Source organism: Plecotus auritus (assembly GCF_963455305.1).
Source record: "Plecotus auritus genome assembly, chromosome: 5".
Taxonomy (NCBI): Eukaryota; Metazoa; Chordata; class Mammalia; order Chiroptera; family Vespertilionidae; genus Plecotus; species Plecotus auritus.
This window is the reverse complement of record NC_137776.1, coordinates 10,835,447-10,842,500: the sequence shown is the minus strand read 5'-3', so window position 1 is coordinate 10,842,500 and position 7,054 is coordinate 10,835,447. Positions and strand designations below refer to the sequence as shown.

Below are 7,054 nucleotides of genomic sequence, written 5' to 3'. Positions count from 1 at the left end.
TGGCTGTCTCTACCCCTCCTTCAAGGCCTAGCTGAGGTTCTATCTTTGCTTTGAGCCTTTTCTTACCTCTGTGGTCCTCCCCACCTCTGCCCCCATCTCCTGAAAGGCTGAGCTCCTGGACCACTGATTGTCTGAACTGTGCTCTCTAAGGACTAATTTCACTGTTCTCCTAGCAAGTTAGTAAATGCATTCTTTGAAAATATGAACATTATCTATGCTCCTTTCAGACTCCTAATAAATGGCTGTTAAAGTAAATAATAGCATTTATGTGTGTGTGAAGCCACCCCCATACCACACATATACACACACGGAGGATGGGGACCTAGAACCAGTGTTTACTTCTTGTTTTTGTGACCCCACTTTGAGCACATCCCTGTACACTGCCCTCCACGAGTCTTAGTTTCTAATGCCAGCCTTCACGGAGCCTGTTACTTCTGTTATTCTCTATCATCTTTTTTGAACGCTACTTTTTATCTTAGTCCTGAATCCTCTATTCATCACCTTGATCCAGTGGGAGTTCAAGTGTGTGTGTGTGTGTGTGTGTGTGTGTGTGTGTGTGTGTGTAGGGGGGTGCGGTGGAATGAGAATTTGGAGTTTGGAGATCTAGATTTGGAGACCTGGGTGTGGGTCCCTCTGTCACTTAGAGTAGTTGGGTTAACCTGGAAAAGTCAGTGGGCTTCAGTTTGTTCATGTGTATTTTAGGAATAATTATACCCATCGTGGAGCCCCAACCGGTTTGGCTCAGCGGATAGAGCGTCGGCCTGCGGACTGAAGGGTCCCAGGTTCGATTCCGGTCAAGGGCATGTACCTTGGTTGCGGGCACATCTCCAGTAGGGGGTGTGCAGGAGGCAGCTGATCGATGTTTCTCTCTCATCGATGTTTCTAACTCTCTATCCCTCTCCCTTCCTCTCTGTAAAAAAATCAATAAAACATATTTAAAAAAAAAATTATACCCATCGTGGAGTTGTTTTAAGGATAAAATACACATGTGAAGCATTTTGCAAATAATATATTATATTGCAATACTATCTAAACTAGGCTATCATTGCCTTCCATAGGCTGCACACCCCCCATTCCACACACACTCACAGAGACACACATCCACACACTGACTCCTGGATTGTTGCAGGGCATTCAATCCTTTTGACCTTTGAGTCCAGGAGGATCCTTGTTTTCTGACTTTTAAGAACAAAAAAGTAGGAGAATCACTCCTCAGTTCCTCCAATGGATAGTCAGTCAGAAGACTGGAGCTAGAACCAGCGACAGGCAGGAATTCAGGCAGGTTCTGATGAAGCTGTTCTGCACCACTGGCATTAGCTGGTGTCAATCTTCGGCTGCACTTGGCCGGGAACTGGGCTGACCTGAAAGGAACTGGACGGCTTCACTCACATCCTGGCACCTGAATGCGCTTCCATGTGGCTTATCTCTACACGTTCTCTTATCAATCTGTGGTATTGCTGAAGCTTCTCTCGGGCGGCAGCTGGCTTCTCAGAGGGAGATCTGGAAGCTGCCAGTTTATTTAAGGAATTAATTCAGAAGTCCCAGAACTTCATTTCTGCCACATTCTATTAGTTAAAAAAAAAAATCACAAGCCTAAGCCACGATCAGGGGAAGAAGAAATAGATTCCATCACTTGCTGCCAAGAGTGGCATTTGCATACATGAATGGAGAAACCGATGGCGCCATCTCTGGAGACTATCTTCCACACCAGCAGAGTGCAAGTTCCGTGAGAACAGGGACTCTTGCCTGTCTCTTTTCGTTATCATGTCTCCCTAGTGCCTAGAACAGTGCCCAGCACAGTATAAGCGTGGATTAAATATTTATTTAACCCGAGAATTTTAGGGACAAGTGAAAGAGTCTGAAAAGAGTAGGAGGAAAACCCAGGAGTGTGTCCCAGAAGTCTAGAAGAATAAGAGGGAAAGGAAGATAAGACTACATACTTTTTTCATGTTTCAAAAAATAGTAAAATGTATATCCAAACTATATTTGTAAAGTTACAAGTTCAAACAGTGCAATATTGCATGGAGTAAAAAGTGAGTTTTCCTTCCACTTTTGTTCCCAATTCTCATTGGCATTAGTCACTTGGCATTAAAAGTTTTTGTTTCTAATTTTTTTTAGAGAGAGAAACAGAAACATCAATTTTTTAAAATATATTTTTATTGACTTCAGAGAGGAAGAAGGAGGGAGAGAGAGAGATAGAAACATCAATGATGAGAGATAATCATTGATCAGCTGCCTCCTGCACGCCCTCTACTGGGGATCGAGTCCGCAACCTGGGCATGTGCCCTTGACCAGAATCTAACTTGGGACCCTTCAGTCCGCAGGCCGATGCTTTATCCACTGAGCCAAACCGGCTGGGGCAGAAACATCAATTTGTTATTCCATTTATTTATGCGTTCACTGGTTGCCTCTTATATGTGCCCTGACCAGGGCTCAAACCTACAACCTTGGTGTATCAGGACCATGCTCTAACCCAGTGGTCGGCAAACTCATTAGTCAACAGAGCCAAATATCAACAGTACAACGATTGAAATTTCTTTTGAGAGCCAATTTTTTAAACTTAAACTTCTTCTGACGCCACTTCTTCAAAATAGACTCGCCCAGGCCGTGGTATTTTGTGGAAGAGCTACACTCAAGGGGCCAAAGAGCTGCATGTGGATCACGAGCCACAGTTTGCCGACCACTGCTCTAACCAATAGAGCTGCCCAGCCAGGGCTAGTCACATTTTAATGTGTCCTTTCAGAGGACACCTCTCTCTCTCTCTCTCTCTCTCTCTCTCTCTCTCTTTCTCTCCCTCTCTCTAAAAGTCACACATACACAATTAGTGGAATACAATACACGCGACTCAGTATCTGGTATTTTTTTCTCTTAACAATTTTAACTTCTAGATCATTCCATATCAATAGAGATAGATTCATTCTTTCATTTAAACGGCTGCATAAAGTGTTTTCATTCTTAGAATCATTAAATTCCAAAAGTAGGAGGTGACTACTGGTGTCGGTAGACCTGAAAAAGTAGAGATTCTAGAAAGGGATAGGAAAGAGTGGGAAAGAAAAGGAGGTTTGAAATGAGGACAGAGCCCTAAGCGGTTTGGCTCAGTGGATAGAGCCTCGACCTGTGGACTGAAGGGTCCCAGGTTTGATTCCAGTCAAAGGCACGTACCTTGGTTGGGGGCACATCCCCAGTAGGGGGTGTGCAAGAGGAAGCGGATGGATGTTTCTAACTCTCTATCTCTCTCCCTTCCTCTCTGTAAAAAATCAATAAAATATACTAAAAAAAAAAAAAAAGAATTGAGGACAGAGGAAAAGAAATTAAAAGATGGGTTAGGCAGGAACAGGCTCATATACTGAAGAATAAGAGTAAGAGAGAGGTGGAGATTGAAAATGCACAAAAGAGAAGGGATAATATCAGAGCAAAGTCTCTAAAGGGATTGGAAGGGATATGGGGTTCAAGTGGCCGGATTAACCTTGAGAGGACAGAACACCTCTTCTCAGAAGGAAAGGAAGGGCTGCAGGTAGGTTTTGTAATAGTGACTGGCGGGAGTTAAGGAAATTCCTTCGCAGTGGTCTCATTTTCTTCAGAAATGTAGGAGGCAGTTTTTCATTTTTACCAAAGGGCTGGGGTGGATAGAATTCAGTGAGAAGTTAAGAGAGTGAGGGTTGGGAATAGCAGGGGGCCGGGAATAGCAGAATATCTGAGTAGCAATTTGGAAAAGACTGTTTTAGGCTTAGCAAGGTCGCCCGGTCCCATGGAAGTCTCGATGGAAGTTGGACACGCTGGTTTGCACTGGTGCCAGTTCACAGGTTATGTGATTTCCAGCACTGGTGCACAGTGGGCAAGGTTGGTTTAACTGCTGCAGGCTCACGGGTTTGCAGGTGGGCGGAGGATCAAGACGACAACCGAGTTGAGGGTATCAGTGAACGTGACAGACCATTTCGGCCAGGAGCTCCACACCCTGACTGCACACCTGCCGTCGGTGGCCCGGATACAAGTTTGCAGGTTCAGCCAAGGCACGCAGCCGCGCAGCAGAGGGAGCTTCCGCACGGCTCCCGGAAATCTTCGTGGGGGTCTTGGGTGCGAGCTGAGTCCGAATGGGGCTGTGGCTGCGGAAAGCAAACGGGTTTTACTCATATTGTGTAGCGGGGTACCTTGTGGGAATCGTAGGAGAGGCCAATTTATTCCTTCTCCCCCTCCTCCATCCTTTGGGGTTGCAGCTCAGTAGTGAAAACCGTGGACAGTAGGGTCAACCCGCGGCTCAGGCGATGACGTCATTCGCGGGAGCGGAAGAGACTACCGTTAGGGTACAGTCCATAGAAGCGCTTTGCAGATATTTTAGCCTTTTCGCTGTAAAGAGTAGCAAACTTACCCTTCTGATTCTTGCAGTTTGAGACGGTAACACAATGACTGCAGCTACCAATCACTCTGCCACCAGCAGTGCCCACAGCAGCAGCAACGGGGTAGTTAGGCCCCCTGCGGCTCCAAGTTACGTCATCGGCCTCAGACCTGGTGGCCCCGCCCTATGGTAAGGGAGGGGCAGACCTTCTTAGGTTTCTGTCCGCAGTGCCCAACGCCTCTTGGGTAATTTTGATCCCTACCAGACACTGTCGGCTTCTGACCCCGCCTACTTCACACTCGCTCGTTGCCTACAGGCCCGCGGCCGCCGAAGGCCCCGCCCCCCGTGAATCAGCTGATCTCGCGGTGTTGTTGGGCTGCAAGCTCGCTGGGTATGCAGACCGCGGTGCCGCTGGTAGAGCGTCAGGTGAGCCGGTGCGCGTCCCGGGGCGGCCTCGGCTTCTGAGGGCGGGTTGGCCCGGGCCTCCGGTGTGCGGGAGGCGGGGTCCCGGAGGGAGGCGGAGGCGCGGGCCCGCGATCGCGCTGCGGGGACCCACAAAGACAGCGCTCGCGGTTTCCCAAGCCGGCATCCGACCGACGGCGCCCCTTCGCCCGGGCCCCAGGTTCTTCCAGTCGACACCTTTCCTTCCTCCCCAGACGGGGCGCCCCTGCGGTGGTCTCAGCCGCGTGAAATGCCTTCACGACCCCCCTCTTCCCGGCCCCACCCACGCTGCCTTCCCCCCATTCATTCATGAGGATCTATTGAATGCTCACTCCGAGCGCTGAGCTGAAAATCGCTGGTCGCTGGCCGCGAACCTGGGAGAGTGAACCGGGCGGCTTTGCCCCGGGATGCAGATCGCCGTGGAGAGGGGATCGAGGGTTTTGGTGGCTTGAAAAGGCGGTTTCGGACAAAGAAAATGACTCTGATATTAAGAATTAGTAGTTGAGCCAAGTCCTTTCGTGTGTAAAATGATCTGCCCGAGGGCGGTAAGTTCTTCTGAGAAGCGACGACGGAACGTACCCAGGAGCTGTCTGAGGAAATAGCCCTGGCGCTGGTGTGGGTGCTCGTCGGTAACAGGGCTGCTTTGGAGACAGACGACTATGTGCTGGCAGAGGAGTTGTGCGAACTCCCGCGCGGGAGGCCTGGATGCTGAGGGAAGGGGAAAAGCGCTCTCCTATTCCAGGGGCTGTGTTCTCGTTCCGGTTTAGGGTGGGAAAGGCTCAAATGCATATCCTTCGTCTGCTGCCTTTTAGATTTGTTGGTGGCTGTGACTGTTCTCGCAAAGGCTTTACGATGTGTGTTTATGATGAACGGCTATAAACATTCAGCAAACTTATTGGTCCAATATTTTTTTCAGTTTATCATTGATATGAATGGTTTGGAGTGACCACCTTTGGGTTAATGAATACTTAAAGAACTTAAAAGCAGTGAAAATTTTGCTTTTGCAGTAAATTGCAATATTTTAATCTTATTAATAAAAGCAGAGTGGTTAAGATCCTAGGATTTGGATCTGGCTATACATCCACTTATATTGGGAAAGTTACTTAACTTTCCTGCCTCATTTTCTTTATCTTTAAGTTGGAGGTCAAAGTACTTTCCCAGAGTAGTATTTTTACATTTGATAGTTCATGTATCATTTATTTCAGTGCCTGGCACCTGGTAGATATTCAATACATACTATACACACTAGCTATTTTTATAATTACTAATTTCTTTCACTATAGCATGACCCAAACTGACTTTTTTTTTTTTTTTTACTAAATGGTGGGAAAGAGAACTAAATATTTTTAGAAAAGAACTATAATTCACTTTTAAAAATCAAGGGATAGTTTCCAGATAGTTTTATGATACATAGACTTATAGTTAGAAAAGATATGATTTCAGGATTGTCTGTAGTAACTTTGGAATCCATAAGGGCATCTAAAGATGCTGATGGAATCTATACCTAGTTTAAATTTTATACTTAGTTCTCAAACTGTGATTACTATTGACAGATTCAAGGCTTATACCAAAAAAGTTCAAAGCTGTTTCCCAATATTAACATTTAAAAAGATAATGATGAAGAAACTAAAGTACTAAACAGAATTTTTTTTTGGGGGGGGGATTTGAATGGCATTATATAAGCCTCTTAAAAAAAAATATTTAAGCAATGTTAACTGGAATCCCTTTTCTCCAAAGTTCAGCCTTTCACAATTTAGATTGTGATTTGAAACACTTTGAACAGTTTGTTAAAGAAGCAAAGGGTTTACTACTACTAAGAACACTCCTGACACCTGATTTTAGTTTTTGTGTGGTTAGTTGGAAATATTACTATCAATCGTTTGTCTTTTCATGAAAATGTAATATTTTAATGTAATATTGCTGGGTCCATTTTAAAATTATTTCCAAAGAATATGACTGGCTTGTAAACACCTTCTATAATTTTGTATGAATGTGAGACTATGTAAGCCAGGTATGAGTTAAAAAATAGGAAGGGATGTAAGAGTGGTGGTTTTTGAGCTGGTGTGAGAGGCCTGCTTTGCTGTAGTGTGAGGTTGTGTCCCTTTCTCAGACACTCAGGAATGCTGTGAGGATTTTAATGATTTCTAAATCATTTAGCGGTTTTTAAAACTTTATGGTATTAAATCTGCCACATATTCCAACTGTATTAGGGATACAGATTTTTCTGGTAGAGATTTTTTAAAACATTTTTTTTCTTTTAACTCTTCTTTATTGATGATC

The 7,054-nt window shown here is 45.4% G+C and overlaps 1 protein-coding gene across 3 annotated transcripts in view; it reads left to right on the top strand.

The window, feature by feature from the left end:
- Nucleotides 1-4,684: 4,684 nt before the first annotated feature.
- The window catches only part of ALS2 (alsin Rho guanine nucleotide exchange factor ALS2), a 56,576-nt gene continuing 54,206 nt past the window's right edge, over nt 4,685-7,054 (top strand). For all 3 annotated transcript variants that reach the window (XR_013960647.1, XM_080669233.1, XM_080669231.1), the window contains exon 1: nt 4,685-4,759. The gene's annotated coding sequence lies outside the window, so the exon portion shown is untranslated. The remainder of the gene's footprint in view (nt 4,760-7,054) is intronic.